Below are 26,470 nucleotides of genomic sequence, written 5' to 3' on the forward strand. Positions count from 1 at the left end.
GGAGCAGGAGGTGGAGAAGGAGTAGGAGGAGGAGGAGAAGGAGCAGGAGGTGGTGAAGGAGCAGTCGGTGGAGTAGGAGCAGGAGATGGAGAAGGAGCAGGAGGTGGAGCAGGAAAAGGCGAGCGAGAAGGAGCAGGAGGGCAAAAAGGAGCAGGATGGCGAGAAGGAGCAAGAGGGCGATAAGGACCAGGAGGGCGAGAAGGAGCAGGATGTGGAGAAGGAGCAGGAGATGGACAAGGAGCAGGAGGTGGACAAGGAGCAGGAGTTGGACAAGAATCAGGAGGTGGACACGGAGGAGGAGGTGGACAAGAAGCAGGAGGTGGAGAAGGAGCAGGAGGTGGAGAAGGAGCAGGAGGAGGAGAAGGAGCAGGAGTGCAGAAGGAGCAGGTGAAGAAGAAAGACCAGGAGGTGGAGAAGGCGCAAGAAGAGGAGATGGAGCAGGAGCACGAGAAGGAGCATGAGGGGGATTAGAAGCAGGAGGGCGAGAAGGAGCAGGAGGGCGAGAAGGAGCTGGAGGGCGAGAAGGAGCAGGAGGGCGAGATGGAGCAGGAGGTGGACAAGCAGCATGAGGTGGACAAGGAGCAGGAGGAGGAGAAGGACGTGGACGAGGAAAAGGAGGTGGAGAAGGAGCAGGAGGAGGTGGAGGAACAGGAAGTGGAGAAGATGCAATCGGTGGAGAAGGAGCAGGAGGCGGAGAAGGACCAGGAGGGGGAGTAGATGAAGGAGCAGGAGAAGAAGAAACAGCAGGAGGTGGAGAAGGCGCAAGGTGAGGAGAAGGAGCAGGAGGTGGAGATGGAGCAGGAGGTGGAGATGGAGCAGGAGGTGGAGAAGTAGCAGGTGGGAGAAAAGCAACAGGTGGAAGACAAGGAGCAGGAGGTGGAGAAGGAGCAGGAGGAGGAGAAGGAGGAGAAGAATGAGCAGGAGGTGGTGAATGAGCAGGAGTGGAGAAGGAACAGAAGGTGGAGTAGGAGCAGGAGGAGGAGAAGGAGCAGGAGGAGGAGAAGGAGCAGGAGTGCAGAAGGAGCAGGTGAAGAAGAAAGAGGAGGAGGTGGAGAAGGCGCAAGAAGAGGAGAAGGAGCAGGAGGTGGAGAAGGAGCAGGAGGTGGGGATGGAGCAGGGGAAGGAGAAGGAGCAGGAGGTGGAGAAGGAGCATGAGGGAGAAAATCAGCAGGAGGAAGACAAGGAGCAGGAGGTGGAGAAGGAGCAGGAGGAGGAGAAGGAGGAGAAAAAGGAGCAGCAGGTGGTGAATGAGCAGGAGTGGAGAAGGAGCAGGAGGTTGAGAAGGAGCAGGTGGAGGAGAAGGAGAAGGAGCAGGAGGAGGAGAAGGAGCAGGAGGAAGAGGAGGACTAGGAGCAGGAGGTGGAGATGGAGCAGGAGGAGGAGAAGGAGCAGGAGGTGGAGATGAAGCAGGAGTGGAGAAGGAGCAGGAGAAGAAGAAGGAGCAGGAGGAGGTATGGCAGCAGATGGAGGAGAAGGAGCAGAAGGTGGAGAAGGCGCAAGATGAGGAGAAGGAGCAGGAGGTGGAGAAGGAGCAGGAGTGGAGGAGGAGCAGGAGAAGTAGAAGCAGCGCGAGGAGGTGTACGAGCAGGAGGAGGAGAAGCAGCAGGAGATGGAGAAGGCGGAAAATGAGGAGAAGGGGCAGGAGGTGGAGAATGAGCAGGAGGTGGAGAAGGAGCAGGAGATGGACAAGGAGCAGTTGGAGGAGAAGTAGGTGGAGCAGGAGAAGGAGGTGGAGACGGAGCAGGAGGAGGAGAAGGAACAGGAGGTGGAGAAGAAGCAATCGGTCGAGAAGGAGCAGGAGGCGGAGAAGGAGCAGGAGGTGGAGAAGGAGCAGGAGGTGGAGAAGGAGCAGGAGGAGGAGAAGGAGCAGGAGGAGGAGAAGGAGCAGTAGTGCAGAAGGAGCAGGAGAAGAAGAAACAGCAGGAGGTGGAGAAGGCGCAAGAAGAGGAGAAGGAGCAGGAGGTGGAGATGGAGCAGGAGGTGAAGAAGGAGCAGGAGGTGGAGAAGTAGCAGGCGGGAGAAAAGGAGCAGAAGGAAGACAAGGAGCAGGAGGTGGAGAAGGAGCAGGAGGAGGAGAAGGAGGAGAAGAAGGAGCTGGAGGTGGTGAATGAGCAGGAGTGGAGAAGGCGCAGGAGGTGGAGTAGGAGCAGGAGGAGGAGAAGGAGAAGGAGGACGAGAAGGAGCACGAGGAGGAGAAGGAGCAGGAGGGAGAAAATGAGCAGGAGGAAGACAAGGAGCAGGAGGTGGAGAAGGAGCACGAGGAGGAGAAGGAGGAGAAGAAGGAGCAGGAGGTGGTGAATGAGCAGGAATGGAGAAGGAGCAGGAGGTGGAGAAGGAGCAGGAGGGCAGGAAGTAGCAGGAGGGCGAGAAGGAGCAGGAGGTGAACAAGGAGCAGGTGGTGGACAAGGAGCAGGAGGTGGACAAGGAACAGGAGGAGGAGAAGAAGCAACAGGTGGAGAACGAGCAGGTGGCGGAAAAGGACCAGGAGGGCGAGTATGAGAAGGATTTGGAGAAGAAGCAGTTGGAGGAGCAGGAGCAGGAGGAGAAGAAGGAGCAGGAGGTGGAGAAGGAGCAGGAGGTGGAAAAGGAGCAGGAGGGCGAGAAGGAGCAGGAGGGCGAGAAGGAGCAGGAGGGCGAGAAGGAGCTGGAGGACGAGATGGAGCAGGAGGGCGAGACCGAGCACGAGGTGGACAAGGAGCGGGAGGTGTACAATGAGCAGGAGGTGGACAAGGATCAGGAGGTGGATACGGAGCAGGAGGTGGATAATGAGCAGGAGGTGGACATGGAGACGGAGGTGGACAAGGAGCAGGAGGTAGATAAGGAGAATTAGGTGGACAAGGAGCAGGAGGAGGAGAAGGAGATGGAGGAGGAGAAGGTCGTGGAGAAGGATCAGGAGGAGGAGAAGGAACAGGAGGTGGAGAAGAAGCAGGAGGAGGAGCAGGAGCAGGAGGTGGAGAAGGAGCAGGAGGTGGAGAAGGAGCAGGAGGGCGAGAAGGAGCAGGAGGGCGAGAAGGAGCTGGAGGACGAGATGCAGCAGGAGGGCGAGATGGAGCACTAGATGGACAAGGAGCAGGAGGTGTACAATGATCAGGAGGTGGACAAGGAGACGGAGGTGGACAAGGAGCAGGAGGTAGATAAGGAGAAGTAGGTGGACAAGGAGCAGGAGGAGAAGAAGGAGATGGAGGAGGAGAAGGACGTGGAGAAGGATCAGGAGGAGGAGAAGGAACATGGGGAGGAGAAGGAGCAGGAGGTGGAGAAGGAGATGGAGGAGGAGAAGGAGCAGGAGTGCAGAATGAGCAGGAGAAGAAGAAACAGCAGGAGGTGGAGAAGGCGCAAGAAGAGGAGAAGGAGCAGGATGTGGAGATGGAGCAGGAGGAGGAGAAGGAGGAGAAGAATGAGCAGGAGGTCGTGAATGAGCAGGAGTGGAGAAGGAGCAGGAGGTGGAGTAGGAGCAGGAGGAGGAGAAGGAGAAGTAGGTGGAGAAGGAGCAGGAGGTGGAGAAGGAGCAGGAGGAGGAGAAGGAGCAGGAGGAGGAGAAGGAGCAGGAGTGCAGAAGGAGCAGGTGAAGAAGAAAGAGCAGGAGTTGGAGAAGGCGCAAGAAGAGGAGAAGGAGCAGGAGGACGAGAAGGAGCATGAGGGGGAGTAGAAGCAGGAGGGCGAGATGGAGCAGGAGGGCGAGAAATAGCTGGAGGGCTAGATGGAGCAGGAGGGCGAGATGGAGCAGGAGGTGGACAAGGAGCATGAGGTGGACAAGGAGCAGGAGGAGGAGAAGGACATGGACGAGGAGAAGGAAGTGGAGAAGGATCAGGAGGAGGAGGAGGAACAGGAAGTGGAGAAGATGCAATCGGTGGAGAAGGAGCAGGAGGCGGAGAAGGACCAGGAGGGGGAGTAGATGAAGGAGTTGGAGAAGAAGCAGGAGGAGGAGTAGGAGCAGGAGGTGGAGAAGGAGCAGGAGGAGGAGAAGGTGCAGGAGGAGGAGAAGGAGCAGGAGGTGGAGAAGGAGCAGGAGTGGAGCATGAGCAGGAGAAGAAGATGAAGCAGGAGGAGGAGTAGGAGCAGGAGGATGAGAAGGAGCAGGAGGTGGAGAAGGAGCAGGAGGTGGAGAAGGAGCAGGAGGAGGAGCAGAGCAGGAGGAGGAGAAGAAGTCCGATGTGGAGATGGAGCAGGAGTGGAGAAGGAGATTGAGGAGGAGAAGGAGCAGGAGTGCAGAATGAGCAGGAGAAGAAGAAACAGCAGGAGGTGGAGAAGGCGCAAGAAGAGGAGAAGGAGCAGGAGGAGGAGAAGGAGCATGAGGGGGAGTAGAAGCAGGAGGGCGAGAAGGAGCAGGAGGGCGAGAAGGAGCAGGAGGTGGACAAGGAGCAGGAGGTGGACAAGGAGCATGAGGTGGACAAGGAGCAGGAGGAGGAGAAGGACGTGGACGAGGAGAAGGAGGTGGAGAAGGAGCAGGAGGAGGAGGAGGAACAGGAAGTGGAGAAGATGCAATCGGTGGAGAAGGAGCAGGTGGCGGAGAAGGACCAGGAGGGGGAATAGATGAAGGAGTTGGAGAAGAAGCAGGAGGAGGAGTAGGAGCAGGAGGTGGAGAAGGAGCAGGAGGAGGAGAAGGTGCAGGAGGAGGAGAAGGAGCAGGAGGTGGAGAAGGAGCAGGATGTGGAGAAGGAGCAGGAGGAGGAGAAGGAGCAGGAGGAGGAGAAGGAGCAGGAGTCGAGCATGAGCAGGAGAAGAAGATGAAGCAGGAGGAGGAGAAGGAGCAGGAGGATGAGAAGGAGCAGGAGGTGGAGAAGGAGCAGGAGGTGGAGAAGGAGCAGGAGGAGGAGCAGAGCAGGAGGAGGAGAAGAAGTCCGAGGTGGAGATGGAGCAGGAGTGGAGAAGGAGCAGGAGAAGAAGATGGAGCAGGAGGAGGAGCAGGAGCCGGAGTGGAAAAGGAGCAGGAGAAGAAGAAGGAGCAGGAGGAGGAGCAGGAGTAGGAGGAGGAGCAGGAGTAGGAGGAGGAGTAGTAGCAGGAGGTAGAGAAGCAGCATGAGTTGGAGAAGGAGCAGGAGGTGAAGAAGGAGCAGGAGGGAGACAAGGAGCGGGAGGTGGAGAAGGAGCAGGAGGAGGAGAAGGAGCAGCAAGTGGAGAAAGAGCTGGAGGTGGAGAGGGAGCAGGAGGACGAGAAGCAGCATGAGGGGGAGTAGAAGCAGGAGGGCGAGAAGAAGCAGGAGGGCGAGAAGGAGCAAGAGGGCGAGATGGAGCAGGAGGTGGACAAGGAGCAGGAGGGGGACAAGGAGCAGGAGGAGGAGAAGGACGTGGACGAGGAGAAGGAGGTGGAGAATGAGCAGGAGGAGGAGGAGGAACAGGAAGTGGAGAAGATGCAATCTGTGGAGAAGGAGCAGGAGGCGGAAAGGACCAGGAGGGGGAGTAGATGAAGGAGTTGGAGAAGAAGCAGGAGGAGGAGTAGGAGCAGGAGGCGGAGAAGGACCAGGAGGGGGAGAAGGTGCAGGAGGAGGAGAAGGAGCAGGAGTGGACAAGGCGCAAGATGAGCAGAAGGAGCAGGAGGTCGAGAAGGAAACGGAGGTGGAGAAGGAGCAGGAGGGGGAGATGGAGTAGGAGGTGGAGAAGGAGCAGGAGGAGGAGAAGGAGCAGGAGGAGGAGAAGGAGCTGGAGGGCGAGAAGGAGCAGGAGGGCGAGATGGAGCAGGAGGTGGACAAGGAGCAGGAGGTGGACAAGGAGCAGGAGGAGGAGAAGGACGTGGATGAGGAGAAGGAGGTGGAGAAGGAGCAGGAGGAGGAGGAGGAACAGGAAGTGGAGAAGATGCAATCGGTGGAGAAGGAGCAGGAGGCGGAGAAGGACCAGGAGGGGGAGCAGATGAAGGAGTTGGAGAAGAAGCAGGAGGAGGAGGAGTAGCAGGAGGTAGAGAAGCAGCATGAGTTGGAGAAGGAGCAGGAGGTAAAGAAGGAGCAGGAGGGAGACAAGGAGCGGGAGGTGGAGAAGGAGCAGGAGGAGGAGAAGGAGGAGAAGAAGTAGCAGGAGGTGGTGAATGAGCAGGAGTGGAGAAGGAGCAGCAAGTGGAGAAGGAGCAGGAGGTGGAGAAGGAGCAGGAGGAGGAGAAGGAGCAGGAGTGCAGAAGGAGCAGGTGAAGAAGAAAGAGCAGGAGGTGGAGAAGGCGCAAGAAGAGGAGAAGGAGCAGGAGGATGAGAAGGAGCATGAGGGGGAGTAGAAGCAGGAGGGCGAGAAGGAGCAGGAGGGCGAGAGGGAGCTGGAGGGAGAGAAGGAGCAGGAGGGCGAGATGGAGCAGGAGGTGGACAAGGAGCAGGAGGTGGACAAGGAGCAGGAGGAGGAGAAGGACGTGGACGAGGAGAAGGAGGTAGAGAAGGAGCAGGAGGAGGAGGAGGAACAGGAAGTGGAGAAGATGCAATCGGTGGAGAAGGAGCAGGAGGCGGAGAAGGACCAGGAGGGGGAGTATATGTTGGAGAAGAAGCAGGAGGAGGAGTAGGAGCAGGATGTGGAGAAGGAGCAGGAGGAGGAGAAGGTGCAGGAGGAGGAGAAGGAGCAGGAGGTGGAGAAGCAGCAGGATGTGGAGAAGGAGCAGGAGGAGGAGAAGGAGCAGGAGTGGAGCATGAGCAGGAGAAGAAGATGAAGCAGGAGGAGGAGTCGGAGCAGGAGGATGACAAGGAGCAGGAGGTGGAGAAGGAGCAGGAGGTGGAGAAGGAGCAGGAGGAGGAGCAGAGCTGGAGGAGGAGAAGAAGTCCGAGGTGGAGATGGAGCAGGAGTGGAGCATGAGCAGGAGAAGAAGATGAAGCAGGAGGAGGAGTCGGAGCAGGAGGATGACAAGGAGCAGGAGGTGGAGAAGGAGCAGGAGGAGGAGCAGGAGTAGGAGGAGGAGTAGTAGCAGGAGGTAGAGAAGCAGCATGAGTTGGAGAAGGAGCAGGAGGTGAAGAAGGAGCAGGAGGGAGACAAGGAGCGGGAGGTGGAGAAGGAGCAGGAGGAGGAGAAGGAGGAGAAGAAGGAGAAGGAGGTGGTAAATGAGCAGGAATGGAGAAGGAGCAGCAAGTGGAGAAAGAGCTGGAGGTGGAGAAGGAGCAGGAGGACGAGAAGGAGCATGAGGGGGAGTAGAAGCAGGAGGGCGAGAAGGAGCAGGAGGGCGAGAAGGAGCAGGAGGGCGAGATGGAGCAGGAGGTGGACAAGGAGCAGGAGGTGGACAAGGAGCAGGAGGAGGAGAAGGACGTGGACGAGGAGAAGGAAGTGGTGAAGGAGCAGGAGGAGGAGGAGGAACAGGAAGTGCAGAAGATGCAATCGGTGGAGAAGGAGCAGGAGGCGGAGAAGGACCAGGAGGGGGAGTAGATGAAGGAGTTGGAGAAGAAGCAGGAGGAGGAGTAGGAGCAGGAGGTGGAGAAGGAGCAGGAGGAGGAGAAGGTGCAGGAGGAGGAGAAGGAGCAGGAGTGGAGAAGGAGCAGGAGAAGAAGATGGAGCAGGAGGAGGAGAAGGAGCAGGAGGAGGATAAGGTGCAGCAGGAGGAGAAGGAGCAGGAGTGGAGAAGGAGCAGGAGAAGAAGATGGAGCAGGAGGAGGAGTAGTAGCAGGAGGAGGAGAAGGAGCAGGAGGTGGACAAGGCGCAAGATGAGCAGAAGGAGCAGGAGGTCGAGAAGGAAACGGCGGTGGAGAAGGAGCAGTAGGGGTAGAAGGAGTAGGAGGAGGAGAAGGAGCAGGAGGTGGAGAAGGAGCAGGAGGTGGAGTAGGAGCAGGAGATGGAGAACGAGCAGGAGGTGGAGAAGGAACAGGGGAGCGAGAAGGAGCAGGATGGCGAGAAGGAGCAGGAGGGCGAGAAGGAGCAAGAGGGGGAGTAGAAGCAGGAGGGCGAGAAGGAGCAGGAGGGCGAGAAGGAGCAGGAGGGCAAGATGGAGCAGGAGGTGGACAAGGAGCTAAATACGATTAAAATCACTCAAGAGATGGTACTCAGTAAAATAATGGGACTCAAGGCGGATAAATCCCCTGGACCTGATGGCTTCCATCCTAGGGTCTTGAGGGAAGTGGCAGTAGGGATTGTGGATGCTTTGGTGATAGTTTTCCAAAATTCCCTGGACTCAGGAGAGGTCCCGGCAGATTGGAAAACTGCTAATGTAACACCGTTATTTAAAAAGGGTAGTAGGCAGAAGGCTGGAAATTATAGGCCAGTTAGCTTAACATCTGTGGTGGGTAAAATTTTGGAGTCTATTATTAAGGAGACAGTAACGGAACATTTAGATAAGCATAATTTAATAGGACAAAGTCAGCATGGCTTTATGAAGGGGAAGTCATGTCTGACACATTTGCTTGAGTTCTTCGAGGATATAACGTATACGGTGGATAAAGGGGAACCAGTGGACGTAGTGTGTTTAGACTTCCAGAAGGCATTCGACAAGGTGCCACATAAAAGATTATTACTTAAGATAAAAAATCACGGGATTGGGGGTAATATTCTGGCATGGGTGGAGGATTGGTTATCGAACAGGAAGCAGAGAGTTGGGATAAATGGTTCATTTTCGGACTGGCAACCAGTAACCAGTGGTGTTCCACAGGGGTCGGTGCTGGGTCCCCAACTCTTTACAATCTATATTAACGATTTGGAGGAGGGGACCGAGTGCAACATATCAAAATTTGCAGATGATACAAAGATGGGAGGGAAAGTAGAGAGTGAGGAGGACATAAAAAACCTGCAAGGGGATATAGACAGGCTGGGTGAGTGGGCGGAGATTTGGCAGATGCAATATAATATTGGAAAATGTGAGGTTATGCACTTTGGCAGGAAAAATCAGAGAGCAAGTTATTTTCTTAATGGCGAGAGACTGGAAAGTACTGCAGTACAAAGGGATCTGGGGGTCCTAGTGCAAGAAAATCAAAAAGTTGGTATGCAGGTGCAGCAGGTGATCAAGAAAGCCAACGGAATGTTGGCTTTTATTGCTAGGGGGATAGAATATAAAAACAAGGAGGTATTGCTGCAGTTATATAAGGTATTGGTGAGACCGCACCTGGAATACTGCATACAGTTTTGGTCTCCATACTTAAGAAAAGACATACTTGCTCTCGAGGCAGTACAAAGAAGGTTCACTCGGTTAATCCCGGGGATGAGGGGGCGGACATATGAGGAGAGGTTGAGTAGATTGGGACTCTACTCATTGGAGTTCAGAAGAATGAGAGGCGATCTTATTGAAACATATAAGATTGTGAAGGGTCTTGATCGGGTGGATGCAGTCAGGATGTTCCCAAAGATGGGTGAAACTAGAACTAGGGGCATAATCTTAGAATAAGGGGCTGCTCTTTCAAAACTGAGATGAGGAGAAACTTCTTCACTCAGAGGGTGGTAGGTCTGTGGAATTTGCTGCCCCAGGAAGCTGTGGAAGCTACATCATTAGATAAATTTAAAACAGAAATAGACAGTTTCCTAGAAGTAAAGGGAATTAGGGGTTATGGGGAGCGGGCAGGAAATTGGACATGAAGCTGAGTTCGGATCGGTCAATGCCCTGTGGGTGGCGGAGAGGGCCCAGGGGCTATGTGGCCGGGTCCTGCTCCGACTTCTTGTGTTCTTTAGATTTGTGGTTGGGATCAGATCAGCCATGATCTTATTGAATGGCGGAGCAGGCTCGAGGGGCCGATTGGCCTACTCCTGCTCCAATTTCTTATGTTGTTATGTTCTTAAGGAGCAGGAGGTGGACAAGGAGCAGGAGGAGGAGAAGGACGTGGACGAGGAGAAGGAGGTGGAGAAGGAGCAGGAGGAGGAGGAGGAACAGGAAGTGCAGAAGATGCAATCGGTGGAGAAGGAGCAGGAGGCGGAGAAGGACCAGGAGGGGGAGTAGATGAAGGAGTTGGAGAAGAAGCAGGAGGAGGAGTAGGAGCAGGAGGTGGAGAAGGAGCAGGTGGAGGAGAAGGTGCAGGAGGAGGAGAAGGAGCAGCAGTGGAGAAGGAGCAGGAGAAGAAGATGGAGCAGGAGGAGGAGAAGGAGCAGGAGGAGGAGAAGGAGCAGGAGTGGAGAAGGAGCAGGAGAAGAAGATGGAGCAGGAGGAGCAGTAGTAGCAGGAGGAGGAGAAGGAACAGGAGGTGGACAAGGCGCAAGATGAGCAGAAGGAGCAGGAGGTCGAGAAGGAAACGGAGGTGGACAAGGAGCAGGAGGTGGACAAGGAGCAGGAGGAGGAGAAGGACGTGGACGAGGAGAAGGAGGTGGAGAAGGAGCAGGAGGAGGAGGAGGAACAGGAAGTGGAGAAGATGCAATCGGTGGAGAAGGAGCAGGAGGCGGAGAAGGACCAAGAGGGGGAGTAGATGAAGGAGTTGGAGAAGAAGCAGGAGGAGGAGTAGGAGCAGGATGTGGAGAAGGAGCAGGAGGAGGAGAAGGTGCAGGAGGAGGAGAAGGAGCAGGAGGTGGAGAAGGAGCAGGATGTGGAGAAGGAGCAGGAGGAGGAGAAGGAGCAGGAGTGGAGCATGAGCAGGAGAGGAAGATGAAGCAGGAGGAGGAGTAGGAGCAGGAGGATGACAAGGAGCAGGAGGTGGAGAAGGAGCAGGAGGTGGAGAAGGAGCAGGAGGAGGAGCAGAGCAGGAGGAGGAGAAGAAGTCCGAGGTGGAGATGGAGCAGGAGGAGGAGCAGGAGCAGGAGTGGAAAAGGAGCAGGAGAAGAAGAAGGAGCAGGAGGAGGAGCAGGAGTAGGAGGAGTAGTAGCAGGAGGTAGAGAAGAAGCATGAGTTGGAGAAGGAGCAGGAGGTGAAGAAGGAGCAGGAGGGAGACAAGGAGCGGGAGGTGGAGAAGGAGCAGGAGGAGGAGAAGGAGGAGAAGAAGGAGAAGGAGGTGGTAAATGAGCAGGAATGGAGAAGGAGCAGCAAGTGGAGAAAGAGCTGGAGGTGGAGAAGGAGCAGGAGGACGAGAAGGAGCATGAGGGGGAGTAGAAGCAGGAGGGCGAGAAGGAGCAGGAGGGCGAGAAGGAGCAGGAGGGCGAGATGGAGCAGGAGGTGGACAAGGAGCAGGAGGTGGACAAGGAGCAGGAGGAGGAGAAGGACGTGGACGAGGAGAAGGAGGTGGAGATGGAGCAGGAGGAGGAGGAGGAACAGGAAGTGCAGAAGATGCAATCGGTGGAGAAGGAGCAGGAGGCGGAGAAGGACCAGGAGGGGGAGTAGATGAAGGAGTTGGAGAAGAAACAGGAGGAGGAGTAGGAGCAGGAGGTGGAGAAGGAGCAGGAGGAGGAGAAGGTGCAGGAGGAGGAGAAGGAGCAGGAGTGGAGAAGGAGCAGGAGAAGAAGATGGAGCAGGAGGAGGAGAAGGAGCAGGAGGAGGAGAAGGTGCAGGAGGAGGAGAAGGAGCAGGAGTGGAGAAGGAGCAGGAGAAGAAGATGGAGCAGGAGGAGGAGTAGTAGCAGGAGGAGGAGAAGGAGCAGGAGGTGGACAAGGCGCAAGATGAGCAGAAGGAGCAGGAGGTCGAGAAGGAAACGGAGGTGGAGAAGGAGCAGGAGGGGGAGAAGGAGTAGGAGGAGGAGAAGGAGTAGGAGGTGGAGAAGGAGCAGGAGGTGGAGTAGGAGCAGGAGATGGAGAACGAGCAGGAGGTGGAGAAGGAACAGGGGAGCGAGAAGGAGCAGCAGGGCGAGAAGGAGCAGGAGGTGGAGAAGGAGCAGGAGGAGGAGCAGAGCAGGAGGAGGAGAAGAAGTCCGAGGTGGAGATGGAGCAGGAGTGGAGAAGGAGCAGAAGAAGAAGATGGAGCAGGAGGAGGAGCAGGAGCAGGAGTGGAAAAGGAGCAGGAGAAGAAGAAGGAGCAGGAGGAGGAGCAGGAGTAGGAGGAGGAGTAGTAGCAGGAGGTAGAGAAGCAGCATGAGTTGGAGAAGGAGCAGGAGGTGAAGAAGGAGCAGGAGGGAGACAAGGAGCGGGAGGTGGAGAAGGAGCAGGAGGAGGAGAAGGAGGAGAAGAAGGAGAAGGAGGTGGTAAATGAGCAGGAATGGAGAAGGAGCAGCAAGTGGAGAAAGAGCTGGAGGTGGAGAAGGAGCAGGAGGACGAGAAGGAGCATGAGGGGGAGTAGAAGCAGGAGGGCGAGAAGGAGCAGGAGGGCGAGAAGGAGCAGGAGGGCGAGATGGAGCAGGAGGTGGACAAGGAGCAGGAGGTGGACAAGGAGCAGGAGGAGGAGAAGGACGTGGACGAGGAGAAGGAGGTGGAGATGGAGCAGGAGGAGGAGGAGGAACAGGAAGTGCAGAAGATGCAATCGGTGGAGAAGGAGCAGGAGGCGGAGAAGGACCAGGAGGGGGAGTAGATGAAGGAGTTGGAGAAGAAACAGGAGGAGGAGTAGGAGCAGGAGGTGGAGAAGGAGCAGGAGGAGGAGAAGGTGCAGGAGGAGGAGAAGGAGCAGGAGTGGAGAAGGAGCAGGAGAAGAAGATGGAGCAGGAGGAGGAGAAGGAGCAGGAGGAGGAGAAGGTGCAGGAGGAGGAGAAGGAGCAGGAGTGGAGAAGGAGCAGGAGAAGAAGATGGAGCAGGAGGAGGAGTAGTAGCAGGAGGAGGAGAAGGAGCAGGAGGTGGACAAGGCGCAAGATGAGCAGAAGGAGCAGGAGGTCGAGAAGGAAACGGAGGTGGAGAAGGAGCAGGAGGGGGAGAAGGAGTAGGAGGAGAAGAAGGAGCAGGAGGTGGAGAAGGAGCAGGAGGTGGAGTAGGAGCAGGAGATGGAGAACGAGCAGGAGGTGGAGAAGGAACAGGGGAGCGAGAAGGAGCAGCAGGGCGAGAAGGAGCAGGAGGGCGAGAAGGAGCAAGAGGGGGAATAGAAGCAGGAGGGCGAGAAGGAGCACGAGGGCGAGAAGGAGCAGGAGGGCAAGATGGAGCAGGAGGTGGACAAGGAGCAGGAGGTGGACAAGGAGCAGGAGGAGGAGAAGGACGTGGACGAGGAGAAGGAGGTGGAGAAGGAGCAGGAGGAGGGGGAGGAACAGGAAGTGCAGAAGATGCAATCGGTGGAGAAGGAGCAGGAGGCGGAGAAGGACCAGGAGGGGGAGAAGGTGCAGGAGGAGGAGAAGGAGCAGGAGTGGACAAGGCGCAAGATGAGCAGAAGGAGCAGGAGGTCGAGAAGGAAACGGAGGTGGAGAAGGAGCAGGAGGGGGAGAAGGAGTAGGAGGTGGAGAAGGAGAAGGAGGAGGAGAAGGAGCAGGAGAAGGAGAAGGAGCAGGAGTGCAGAAGGAGCAGGTGAAGAAGAAAGACCAGGAGGTGGAGAAGGCTCAAGAAGAGGAGAAGGAGCAGGAGGGCGAGAAGGAGCTGGAGGGCGAGAAGGAGCAGGAGGGCGAGATGGAGCAGGAGGTGGACAAGGAGCAGGAGGTGGACAAGGAGCAGGAGGAGGAGAAGGACGTGGATGAGGAGAAGGAGGTGGAGAAGGAGCAGGAGGAGGAGGAGGAACAGGAAGTGGAGAAGATGCAATCGGTGGTGAATGAGCAGGAGGCGGAGAAGGACCAGGAGGGGCAGTAGATGAAGGAGTTGGAGAAGAAGCAGGAGGAGGAGGAGTAGCAGGAGGTAGAGAAGCAGCATGAGTTGGAGAAGGAGCAGGAGGTAAAGAAGGAGCAGGAGGGAGAAAAGGAGCGGGAGGTGGAGAAGGAGCAGGAGGAGGAGAAGGAGGAGAAGAAGTAGCAGGAGGTGGTGAATGAGCAGGAGTGGAGAAGGAGCAGCAAGTGGAGAAGGAGCAGGAGGTGGAGAAGGAGCAGGAGGAGGAGAAGGAGCAGGAGTGCAGAAGGAGCAGGTGAAGAAGAAAGAGCAGGAGGTGGAGAAGGCGCAAGAAGAGGAGAAGGAGCAGGAGGACGAGAAGGAGCATGAGGGGGAGTAGAAGCAGGAGGGCGAGAAGGAGCAGGAGGGCGAGAAGGAGCTGGAGGGCGAGAAGGAGCAGGAGGGCGAGATGGAGCAGGAGGTGGACAAGGAGCAGGAGGTGGACAAGGAGCAGGAGGAGGAGAAGGACGTGGACGAGGAGAAGGAGGTGGTGAAGGAGCAGGAGGAGGAGGAGGAACAGGAAGTGCAGAAGATGCAATCGGTGGAGAAGGAGCAGGAGGCGGAGAAGGACCAGGAGGTGGAGTAGATGAAGGAGTTGGAGAAGAAGCAGGAGGAGGAGTAGGAGCAGGAGGTGGAGAAGGAGCAGGAGGAGGAGAAGGTGCAGGAGGAGGAGAAGGAGCAGGAGTGGAGATGGAGCAGGAGAAGAAGACGTAGCAGGAGGAGGAGAAGGAGCAGGAGGAGGAGAAGGTGCAGGAGGAGGAGAGGAGCAGGAGTGGAGAAGGAGCAGGAGAAGAAGATGGAGCAGGAGGAGGAGTCGTAGCAGGAGGAGGAGAAGGAACAGGAGGTGGACAAGGCGCAAGATGAGCAGAAGCAGCAGGAGGTCGAGAAGGAAACGGAGGTGGAGAAGGAGCAGGAGGGGGAGAAGGAGTAGGAGGAGGAGGAGAAGGAGCAGGAGTTGGAGAAGGAGCAGGAGGTGGAGTAGGAGCAGGAGATTGAGAACGAGCAGGAGGTGGAGAAGGAACAGGGGAGCGAGAAGGAGCAGGAGGGCGAGAAGGAGCAGGAGGGCGAGAAGGAGCAAGAGGGCGATCAGGATCAGGAGGGCGAGAAGGAGCAGGACGTGGACAAGGAGCAGGAGATGGACAAGGAGCAGGAGGTGGACAAGGAGCAGGAGGTGGACAAGAATCAGGAGATGGACACGGAGGAGGAGGTGGACAAGAAGCAGGAGGTGGACAAGGAGCAGGAGGTGGACAGGGAGCAGGAGGTGTAGAAGGAGGATGAGGTTGAGAAGGAGGTGAACAAGGAGCAGGAGGTGGACAAGGAGCAGGAGGTGGACACGGAGCAGGAGGAGGAGAAGGAGGTGGAGGAGCAGAAGGAGGTGGAGAAGGAACAGGAGGAGGAGAACGAACAGGAGGACGAGAAGGAGCAGGATGCGCAGAAAGAGCAGGAGTTGGAGAAGATGCTGGAAGAGGAGCAGGAGCAGGAGGAGAAGAAGGAGCAGGAGTTGGAGAAGGAGCAGGAGGTGGAGAAGGAGCAGGAGGAGGAGAAGGAGCAGGAGTGGAGCATGAGCAGGAGAAGAAGATGAAGCAGGAGGAGGAGTAGGAGCAGGAGGATGAGAAGGAGCAGGAGGTGGACAAGGCGCAACATGAGCAGAAGGAGCAGGAGGAGGAGAAGGAACAGGAGAAGGAGAAGAAGCAATAGGTGGAGCAGGAGCAGTAGGCGGAGAAGGACCAGGAGGAGGAGCAGGAGAAGGAGTTGGAGAAGAAGCAGGAGGAGGTGCAGGAGCAGGAGGAGAAGAAAGGGCAGGAGGTGGAGAAGGAGCAGGAGGTGGAGACGGAGCAGGAGGTGGACAAGGAGCAGGAGGTGGACAAGGAGCAGGAGGGGGACAAGGAGCAGGAGGAGGAGAAGGACGTGGACGAGGAGAAGGAGGTGGAGAAGGAGCAGGAGGAGGAGGAGGAACAGGAAGTGCAGAAGATGCAATCGGTGGAGAAGGAGCAGGAGGCGGAGAAGGACCAGGAGGGGGAGTAGATGAAGGAGTTGGAGAAGAAGCAGGAGGAGGAGGTGGAGAAGGAGCAGGAGGTGGAGAAGGAGCAGGAGGAGGAGAAGGAGCAGGAGTGGAGCATGAGCAGGAGAAGAAGATGAAGCAGGAGGAGAAGTAGGAGCAGGAGGATGAGAAGGAGCAGGAGGTGGAGAAGGAGCAGGAGGTGGAGAAGGAGCAGGAGGAGGAGCAGAGCAGGAGGAGGAGAAGAAGTCCGAGGTGGAGATGGAGCAGGAGTGGAGAAGGAGCAGAAGAAGAAGAAGGAGCAGGAGGAGGAGCAGGAGTAGGAGGAGGAGTAGTAGCAGGAGGAGGTAAAGGAGCAGTAGGAGGAAAAGGAGCAGGAGTGGAGAAGGAGCAGGAGAAGATGAAGAGGCAGGAGGAGGAGTAGGAGCAGGAGGAGGAGAAGGAACAGGAGGTGGAGACGGCGCAAGATAAGAAGCAGCAGCAGGTGGAGAAGGAGCAGGAGGTGGAGAAGGAGCTGGAGAAGGAGAAGGAGCAGGAGGTTGAGAACGAGCAGGAGGTGGAGACGGAGCAGGAGGAGGAGAAGGAGCAGGAGGGAGACAAGGAGCAGGAGGAAGACAAGGAGCAGGAGGTGGAGAAGGAGCAGGAGGTGGAGAAGGCGCAAGATGAGAAGCAGCTGGAGGTGGAGAAGGAGCAGGAGGTTGAGAACGAGCAGGAGGTGGAGACGGAGCAGGAGGGAGATAAGGAGCAGGAGGAAGACAAGGAGCAGGAGGTGGAAAAGGACCATGAGGAGGAGAAGGAGCAGGCGGAGAAGAAAGAACAGGAGAAGGAGAAGGAGCAGGAGATGGAGAAGGAGCAGGAGGAGGAGCAGAGCAGGAGGAGGAGACGAAGTCGGAGGTGGAGATGGAGCAGGAGTGGAGAAGGAGCAGGAGAAGAAGAAGGAGCAGGAGGAGGAGCAGGAGCAGGAGTGGAAAAGGAGCAGGAGAAGAACAAGGAGCAGGAGGAGGAGCAGGAGCAGGAGGAGGAGTAGTAGCAGGAGGTAGAGAAGCAGCATGAGTTGGAGAAGGAGCAGGAGGTGAAGAAATGAGCAGGAGGGAGACAAAGAGCGGGAGGTGGAGAAGGAGCAGGAGGAGGAGAAGGAGGAGAAGAAGTAGCAGGAGGTGGTGAATGAGCAGGAGTGGAGAAGGAGCAGCAAGTGGAGAAGGAGCAGGAGGTGGAGAAGGAGCAGGAGGACGATAAAGGAGCATGTGGGGGAGAAGAAGCAGGAGGGCGAGAAGGACGTGGACGAGGATAAGGAGGTGGTGAAAGAGCAGGAGGAGGAGGAGGAACAGGAAGTGGAGAAGATGCAATCGGTGGAGAAGAAGCAGGAGGCGGAGAAGGACGAGGAGTGGGAGTAGGTGAAGGAGTTGGAGAAGAAGCAGGAGGAGGAGAAGGAGCAGGAGGAGGAGAAGGTGCAGGAGGAGGAGAAGGAGCAGGAGTGGCGAAGGAGCAGGAGGTGGAGAAGGAGTAGGAGTTCGAGAAGGAGCAGGAGGTGGAGGAGGAGCAGGAGGTGGAGAAGCAGAAGGAGTTGGAGAATAAGCAGGAGGAGGAGCTTGAGCAGGAGTGGGAGAAGGAGTTGCAGATGGAGCATGATGACGTTGAGCAGGAGGTGGAAATGGAGCAGGAGGTGGAGGACGAGGAGTAGGAGCAGGAGGTGAAGAAGGAGCTGGAGGAGGAGAAGGAGCAGGAGGAGGAGAAGGAGCAGGAGGAGGTGTTGCAGGAGGAGGAGGTGGAGCTGGAGGTGGAGAAGGAGCAGGTGGAGGAGGTGGAGCAGGTGGAGGATGTTGATCAGGAGGAGTAGAAGGAGCAGGAGGTGGAGAAGGAGAAGGAGTTGGAGAATAAGCAGGAGGTGGAGAAGGAGAAGGAGTTGGAGAATACGCAGGAGGAGCTTGAGCAGGAGTGGGAGAAGGAGTTGGAGATGGAGCAGGATGAGGTTGAGCAGGAGATGGAGAAGGAGCAGGAGGTGGAGAATGAGCCGGACGTAGAGAATGAGCCGAGGGTGGAGAAGGAGCCGGAGATGGAGATGGAGCCGGAGGTGGACAGGGGGCTGGAGGAGAAGAAGGAGATGAAGGAGGAGAAGGAACAGGAGGAAGAGAAGTAACAGGAGGAGGAGAAGGAGCACGAGGTGGAGCAGTCGGTGAAGAAGGGGCAGGTGGAGGAGGTGGAGCAGGAAGTGGAGAATGAGCAGGAGGAGGTGAAGGAGCAGGAGGTGGAGAAGGAGCAGGAGGTGGAGAAGGAGAAGGAGTTGGAGAATAAGCAGGAGGTGGAGAAGGAGAAGGAGTTGGAGAATAAGCAGGAGGAGGAGCTTGAGCAGGAGTGGGAGAAGGAGTTCGAGATGGAGCAGGATGAGGTTGAGCAGGAGATGGAGAAGGAGCAGGAGGTTGAGAATGAGCCGGACGTAGAGAAGGAGCCGAGGGTGGAGAAGGAGCCGGAGATGGAGCCGGAGGTGGAGAGGGGGCAGGAGGAGAACAAGGAGCTGAAGGAGGAGAAGGAACAGGAAGAAGAGAAGTAACAGGAGGAGGAGAAGGAGCACGAGGTGGAGCAGTAGGTGAAGAAGGGGCAGGAGGAGCAGGTGGAGCAGGAGGAGGAGGTGGAGCAGGAGGTGGAGAAGGAGCAGGGGGAGGAGGTGGAGCAGGAGGAGGATATTGATCAGGAGGAGTAGAAGGAGCAGGAGGAGGTTGAGCAGGAGGTGGAAATGGAGCAGGAGGTGGAGGAGGAGGAGCAGGAGCAGGAGGTGAAGAAGGAGCAGGAGGAGGTGAAGTAGCAGGAGGAGGAGAAGGAGCAGGAGTGGGAGAAGGAGCAGGAGGAGAAGAAGGAGCAGGAGGTGGAGAAGGAGCAGGAGGAGGAGAAGGAGCAGGAGGGGGAGCAGGAGCAGGAAGAGGAGAAGGAGCAGGAGGGGGAGAAGGAGTAGGAGGGGGAGAAGGTTGCAGGAGGAGGAGAAGGAGCAGGAGGAGGAGAAGGAGCTGCAGGTGGACAAGGTGCAGGAGGTGGACAAGGTGCAGGAGGTGAACAAGGAGCAGGAGCTTGAAAAGGATCAGGAGGTTGACAAGGAGCAGGAGGAGGAGAAGGAGGTGGAGAAGGTGTTGGAGAAGGAGCGGGAGTTGGAGAATACGCAATCGGTGGAGAAGGAGCAGGAGGCGGAGAAGGACCAGGACGGGGAGCAGGAGCACTCGGCGGAGAAAGAGAAGGATTAGCAGAAGGAGCAGCAGTTGGAGAAGAAGCAGGAGTATGAGGTTGAGCAGGAGTACGAGAAGGAGCAGGAGGAGGTTGAGCAGGTGATGGAGAAGGAGCATGAGGTGGAGAAGGAGCCGCAGGTGGAGAAGGAGCCGGAGGTGGAGAAGGAGCAGGAGGAGGAGAAGGAGCAGGAGGTGGAGAAGGAGCAGGAGGTGGAGAAGGAGCAGGAGGAAGAGAAGTCGCAGGATGTGCAGAAGAAGCAGGAGGGGGACAAGGAGCAGGAGGCGGAGAAGGAGCATGAGTGGGAGCAGGAGCACGAGGCAGAGAAAGAGCAGGAGGAGGAGAAGGAGCAGGAGGTGGAGAAGGAGCAGGAAGTGGAGAAGGAGAAGGAGTTGGAGAATAAGCAGGAGGTGGAGAAGGAGAAGGAGTTGGAGAATAAGCAGGAGGAGGAGCTTGAGCAGGAGTGGGAGAAGGAGTTGGAGATGGAGCAGGATGAGGTTGATCAGGAGATGGAGAAGGAGCAGGATGTGCAGGTCGATCAGGAGGAGGAGCTGTTGCAGGAGGAGGAGGTGGACCTGGAGGTGGAGAAGGAGCAGGTGGAGGAGGTGGAGCAGGAGGAGGATGTTGATCAGGAGGAGCAGAAGGAGCAGGAGGAGCTTGAGCAGGAGGTGGATATGGAGCAGGAGGTGGAGGAGGAGGAGGAGGAGCAGGAGGTGAAGAAGGAGCAGGAGGAGGAGACGTAGCAGGAGTAGGAGAAGGAGCAGGCGGGGTAGAAGGAGCAGGAGGAGGAGAAGGAGCAGGAGGTGGAGAAGGAGCAGGAGGAGGAGAAGGAGCTGGAGGAGGAGAAGGAGCAGGAGGAGGAGAAGGAGCAGGAGGGGGAGAAGGAGCAGGCGGGGGAGAAGGAGCATGAGGAGGAGGATGAGCCGGAGGTGGAGAAGGATCCGGAGGTGGAGAAGGAGCAGGAGGAGGAGAAGGAGCAGGAGGTGGAGATGGAGCAGGAGGTGGAGAAGGAGCAGGAGGAGGAGAAGGAGCTGGAGGAGGAGAAGCAGCAGGATGAGGTGGAGCAGCAGGAAGAGGTGGAGCAGGAGGAGGAGGTTGAGCAGGAGGAGGTGAAGGAGCAGCAGGAGGTTGAGCAGGAGGTAGAGTAGGAGGAGGAGATGGAGCAGGGGGAGGATGAGCAGGAGGTGGAGAAGGAGTCGGAGGAGGATGTGGATCAGGAGGAGGAGGTGCTGCAGGAGGAGGAGGTGGAGAAGGCGCAGGTGGAGGAGTTGGAGCAGGAGGAGGATGTTGATCAGGAGGAGTAGAAGGAGCAGGAGGAGGTTGAGCAGGAGGTGGAAATGGAGCAGGAGGTGGAGAAGGAGCAGGAGGAGGAGAAGGAGCAGGAGGTGGAGAAGGAGCAGGAGCAGGAGGAGGAGAAGGAGCAAGAGGGGGAGAAGGAGCAGGAGGGTGAGAAGGAGCAAGAGGAGGAGAAGGAGCAGGAGGATGAGAAGAAGCTGGAGGTGGACAAGGTGCAGGAGGTGGACAAGGTGCAGGAGGTGGACAAGGAGCAGGAGGTTGAAAAGGATCAGGAGGTTGACAAGGAGCAGGAGCAGGAGATTGAGGTGGAGAAGGTGTTGGAGAAGGAGCGGGAGTTGGAGAATACGCAATCGGTGGAGAAGGAGCAGGAGGCGGAGAAGGACCAGGACGGGGAGCAGGAGCACTCGGCGGAGAAAGAGAATGATTAGCAGAAGGAGCAGCAGTTGGAGAAGAAGCAGGAGTATGAGGTTGAGCAGGAGTACGAGACGGAGCAGGAGGAGGTTGAGCAGGTGATGGAGAAGGAGCATGAGGTGGAGAAGGAGCCGCAGATGGAGAAGGAGCCGGAGGTGGAGAAGGAGCAGGAGGAGGAGAAGGAGCAGGAGGTGGAGAAGGAGCAGGAGGTGGAGAAGGAGCAGGAGGAAGAGAAGTAGCAGGATGTGCAGATGAAGCAGGAGGGGGACAAGGAGCAGGAGCGGGACATGGAGCAGGAGGCGGAGAAGGAGCATGAGGGGGAGCAGGAGCACGAGGCGGAGAATGAGCAGGAGGAGGAGAAGGAGCAGTAGGTGGAGAAGGAGCAGGAGGTGGAGAAGGAGAAGGAGTTGGAGAATAAGCAGGAGGTGGAGAAGGAGAAGGAGTTGGAGAATACGCAGGAGGAGCTTGAGCAGGAGTGGGAGAAGGAGTTGGAGATGGAGCAGGATGAGGTTGAGCAGGAGATGGAGAAGGAGCAGGAGGTGGAGAATGAGCCGGACGTAGAGAAGGAGCCGAGGGTGGAGAAGGAGCCGGAGATGGAGATGGAGCCGGAGGTGGACAGGGGGCTGGAGGAGAAGAAGGAGATGAAGGAGGAGAAGGAACAGGAGGAAGAGAAGTAACAGGAGGAGGAGAAGGACCACGAGGTGGAGCAGTCGGTGAAGAAGGGGCAGGTGGAGGAGGTGGAGCAGGAAGTGGAGAATGAGCAGGAGGAGGTGAAGGAGCAGGAGGTGGAGAAGGAGCAGGAGGTGGAGAAGGAGGAGTTGGAGAATAAGCAGGAGGTGGAGAAGGAGAAGGAGTTGGAGAATAAGCAGGAGGAGGAGCTTGAGCAGGAGTGGGAGAAGGAGTTCGAGATGGAGCAGGATGAGGTTGAGCAGGAGATGGAGAAGGAGCAGGAGGTTGAGAATGAGCCGGACGTAGAGAAGGAGCCGAGGGTGGAGAAGGAGCCGGAGATGGAGCCGGAGGTGGAGAGGGGGCAGGAGGAGAAGAAGGAGCTGAAGGAGGAGAAGGAACAGGAAGAAGAGAAGTAACAGGAGGAGGAGAAGGAGCACGAGGTGGAGCAGTAGGTGAAGAAGGGGCAGGAGGAGCAGGTGGAGCAGGAGGAGGAGGTGGAGCAGGAGGTGGAGAAGGAGCAGGGGGAGGAGGTGGAGCAGGAGGAGGATATTGATCAGGAGGAGTAGAAGGAGCAGGAGGAGGTTGAGCAGGAGGTGGAAATGGAGCAGGAGGTGGAGGAGGAGGAGCAGGATCAGGAGGTGAAGAAGGAGCAGGAGGAGGTGAAGTAGCAGGAGGAGGAGAAGGAGCAGGAGTGGGAGAAGGAGCAGGAGGAGAAGAAGGAGCAGGAGGTGGAGAAGGAGCAGGAGGAGGAGAAGGAGCAGGAGGGGGAGCAGGAGCAGGAAGAGGAGAAGGAGCAGGAGGGGGAGAAGGAGCAGGAGGGGGAGAAGGTTGCAGGAGGAGGAGAAGGAGCAGGAGGAGGAGAAGGAGCTGCAGGTGGACAAGGTGCAGGAGGTGGACAAGGTGCAGGAGGTGAACAAGGAGCAGGAGCTTGAAAAGGATCAGGAGGTTGACAAGGAGCAGGAGGAGGAGAAGGAGGTGGAGAAGGTGTTGGAGAAGGAGCGGGAGTTGGAGAATACGCAATCGGTGGAGAAGGAGCAGGAGGCGGAGAAGGACCAGGACGGGGAGCAGGAGCACTCGGCGGAGAAAGAGAAGGATTAGCAGAAGGAGCAGCAGTTGGAGAAGAAGCAGGAGTATGAGGTTGAGCAGGAGTACGAGAAGGAGCAGGAGGAGGTTGAGCAGGTGATGGAGAAGGAGCATGAGGTGGAGAAGGAGCCGCAGGTGGAGAAGGAGCCGGAGGTGGAGAAGGAGCAGGAGGAGGAGAAGGAGCAGGAGGTGGAGAAGGAGCAGGAGGTGGAGAAGGAGCAGGAGGAAGAGAAGTAGCAGGATGTGCAGAAGAAGCAGGAGGGGGACAAGGAGCAGGAGGGGGACATGGAGCAGGAGGCGGAGAAGGAGCATGAGTGGGAGCAGGAGCACGAGGCAGAGAAAGAGCAGGAGGAGGAGAAGGAGCAGGAGGTGGAGAAGGAGCAGGAAGTGGAGAAGGAGAAGGAGTTGGAGAATAAGCAGGAGGTGGAGAAGGAGAAGGAGTTGGAGAATAAGCAGGAGGAGGAGCTTGAGCAGGAGTGGGAGAAGGAGTTGGAGATGGAGCAGGATGAGGTTGATCAGGAGATGGAGAAGGAGCAGGATGTGCAGGTCGATCAGGAGGAGGAGCTGTTGCAGGAGGAGGAGGTGGACCTGGAGGTGGAGAAGGAGCAGGTGGAGGAGGTGGAGCAGGAGGAGGATGTTGATCAGGAGGAGTAGAAGGAGCAGGAGGAGCTTGAGCAGGAGGTGGAGGAGGAGGAGGAGGAGCAGGAGGTGAAGAAGGAGCAGGAGGAGGAGACGTAGCAGGAGTAGGAGAAGGAGGAGGAGGGGTAGAAGGAGCAGGAGGAGGAGAAGGAGCAGGAGGTGGAGAAGGAGCAGGAGGAGGAGAAGGAGCTGGAGGAGGAGAAGGAGCAGGAGGAGGAGAAGGAGCAGGAGGGGGAGAAGGAGCAGGCGGGGGAGAAGGAGCATGAGGAGGAGGATGAGCAGGAGGAGGAGAAGGAGCAGGAGGGGAGCAGGAGCACAAGGCGGAGAAAGAGCAGGAGGAGGAGAAGGAGCCGGAGGTGGAGAAGGATCCGGAGGTGGAGAAGGAGCAGGAGGAGGAGAAGGAGCAGGAGGTGGAGATGGAGCAGGAGGTGGAGAAGGAGCAGGAGGAGGAGAAGGAGCTGGAGGAGGAGAAGCAGCAGGATGAGGTGGAGCAGCAGGAGGAGGTGGAGCAGGAGGAGGAGGTTGAGCAGGAGGAGGTGAAGGAGCAGCAGGAGGTTGAGCAGGAGGTAGAGTAGGAGGAGGAGATGGAGCAGGGGGAGGATGAGCAGGAGGTGGAGAAGGAGTCGGAGGAGGAGGTGGATCAGGAGGCGGAGGTGCTGCAGGAGGAGGAGGTGGAGAAGGCGCAGGTGGAGGAGTTGGAGCAGGAGGAGGATGTTGATCAGGAGGAGTAGAAGGAGCAGGAGGAGGTTGAGCAGGAGGTGGAAATGGAGCAGGAGGTGGTGGAGGAGGAGGAGGAGCAGGAGGTGAAGAAGGAGCAGGAGTAGAAGTAGCAGGAGGAGGAGAAGGAGCAGGAGGTGGAGAAGGAGCAGGAGCAGGAGGAGGAGAAGGAGCTGGAGGAGGAGAAAGAGCAGGAGGAGGAGAAGGAGCAAGAGGGGGAGAAGGAGCAGGAGGGTGAGAAGGAGCAAGAGGAGGAGAAGGAGCAGGAGGATGAGAAGAAGCTGGAGGTGGACAAGGTGCAGGAGGTGGACAAGGTGCAGGAGGTGGACAAGGAGCAGGAGGTTGAAAAGGATCAGGAGGTTGACAAGGAGCAGGAGCAGGAGATTGAGGTGGAGAAGGTGTTGGAGAAGGAGCGGGAGTTGGAGAATACGCAATCGGTGGAGAAGGAGCAGGAGGCGGAGAAGGACCAGGACGGGGAGCAGGAGCACTCGGCGGAGAAAGAGAATGATTAGCAGAAGGAGCAGCAGTTGGAGAAGAAGCAGGAGTATGAGGTTGAGCAGGAATACGAGACGGAGCAGGAGGAGGTTGAGCAGGTGATGGAGAAGGAGCATGAGTTGGAGAAGGAGCCGCATATGGAGAAGGAGCCGGAGGTGGAGAAGGAGCAGGAGGATTAGAAGGAGCAGGAGGTGGAGAAGGAGCAGGAGGTGGAGAAGGAGCAGGAGGAAGAGAAGTAGCAGGATGTGCAGATGAAGCAGGAGGGGGACAAGGAGCAGGAGGGGGACAAGGAGCAGGAGGGGGACATGGAGCAGGAGGCGGAGAAGGAGCATGAGGGGGAGCAGGAGCACGAGGCGGAGAATGAGCAGGAGGAGGAGAAGGAGCAGGAGGTGGAGAAGGAGCAGGAGGTGGAGAAGGAGAAGGAGTTGGAGAATAAGCAGGAGGTGGAGAAGGAGAAGGAGTTGGAGAATACGCAGGAGGAGCTTGAGCAGGATTGGGAGAAGGAGTTGGAGATGGAGCAGGATGAGGTTGAGCAGGAGATGGAGAAGGAGAAGGAGGTGGAGAATGAGCCGGACGTAGAGAAGGAGCCGAGGGTGGAGAAGGAGCCGGAGATGGAGATGGAGCCGGAGGTGGACAGGGGGCTGGAGGAGAAGAAGGAGATGAAGGAGGAGAAGGAACAGGAGGAAGAGAAGTAACAGGAGGAGGAGAAGGAGCAAGACGTGGAGCAGTCGGTGAAGAAGGGGCAGGTGGAGGAGGTGGAGCAGGAAGTGGAGAATGAGCAGGAGGAGGTGAAGGAGAAGGAGGTGGAGAAGGAGCAGGAGGTGGAGAAGGAGAAGGAGTTGGAGAATAAGCAGGAGGTGGAGAAGGAGAAGGAGTTGGAGAATAAGCAGGAGGAGGAGCTTGAGCAGGAGTGGGAGAAGGAGTTCGAGATGGAGCAGGATGAGGTTGAGCAGGAGATGGAGAAGGAGCAGGAGGTTGAGAATGAGCCGGACGTAGAGAAGGAGTCGAGGGTGGAGAAGGAGCCGGAAATGGAGATGGAGCCGGAGGTGGAGAGGGGGCAGGAGGAGAAGAAGGAGCTGAAGGAGGAGAAGGAACAGGAAGAAGAGAAGTAACAGGAGGAGGAGAAGGAGCACGAGCTGGAGCAGTAGGTGAAGAAGGGGCAGGAGGAGGAGGTGGAGCAGGAGGAGGAGGTGGAGCACGAGGTGGAGAAGGAGCAGGGGGAGGAGGTGGAGCAGGAGGAGGATATTGATCAGGAGGAGTAGAAGGAGCAGGAGGAGGTTGAGCAGGAGGTGGAAATGGAGCAGGAGGTGGAGGAGGAGGAGCAGGAGCAGGAGGTGAAGAAGGAGCAGGAGGAGGTGAAGTAGCAGGAGGAGGAGAAGGAGCAGGAGGGTGAGAAGGAGCAGGAGGGGAAGAAGGAGCAGGAGGTGGAGAAGGAGCAGGAGGAGGAGAAGGAGCAGGAGGGGGAGCAGGAGCAGGAAGAGGAGAAGGAGCAGGAGGGGGAGAAGGAGCAGGAGGGGGAGAAGGTTGCAGGAGGAGGAGAAGGAGCAGGAGGAGGAGAAGGAGCTGCAGGTGGACAAGGTGCAGGAGGTGGACAAGGTGCAGGAGGTGAACAAGGAGCAGGAGCTTGAAAAGGATCAGGAGGTTGACAAGGAGCAGGAGGAGGAGAAGGAGGTGGAGAAGGTGTTGGAGAAGGAGCGGGAGTTGGAGAATACGCAATCGGTGGAGAAGGAGCAGGAGGCGGAGAAGGACCAGGACGGGGAGCAGGAGCACTCGGCGGAGAAAGAGAAGGATTAGCAGAAGGAGCAGCAGTTGGAGAAGAAGCAGGAGTATGAGGTTGAGCAGTAGTACGAGAAGGAGCAGGAGGAGGTTGAGCAGGTGATGGAGAAGGAGCATGAGGTGGAGAAGGAGCCGCAGGTGGAGAAGGAGCCGGAGGTGGAGAAGGAGCAGGAGGAGGAGAAGGAGCAGGAGGTGGAGAAGGAGCAGGAGGTGGAGAAGGAGCAGGAGGAAGAGAAGTAGCAGGATGTGCAGAAGAAGCAGGAGGGGGACAAGGAGCAGGAGGGGGACATGGAGCAGGAGGCGGAGAAGGAGCATGAGTGGGAGCAGGAGCACGAGGCAGAGAAAGAGCAGGAGGAGGAGAAGGAGCAGGAGGTGGAGAAGGAGCAGGAAGTGGAGAAGGAGAAGGAGTTGGAGAATAAGCAGGAGGAGGAGCTTGAGCAGGAGTGGGAGAAGGAGTTGGAGATGGAGCAGGATGAGGTTGATCAGGAGATGGAGAAGGAGCAGGATGTGCAGGTCGATCAGGAGGAGGAGCTGTTGCAGGAGGAGGAGGTGGACCTGGAGGTGGAGAAGGAGCAGGTGGAGGAGGTGGAGCAGGAGGAGGATGTTGATCAGGAGGAGTAGAAGGAGCAGGAGGAGCTTGAGCAGGAGGTGGAAATGGAGCAGGAGGTGGAGGAGGAGGAGGAGGAGCAGGAGGTGAAGAAGGAGCAGGAGGAGGAGACGTAGCAGGAGTAGGAGAAGGAGCAG

The sequence above is a fragment of the Heptranchias perlo genome, chromosome 9, assembly GCF_035084215.1.
Source record: "Heptranchias perlo isolate sHepPer1 chromosome 9, sHepPer1.hap1, whole genome shotgun sequence".
Classification (NCBI taxonomy): domain Eukaryota; kingdom Metazoa; phylum Chordata; class Chondrichthyes; order Hexanchiformes; family Hexanchidae; genus Heptranchias; species Heptranchias perlo.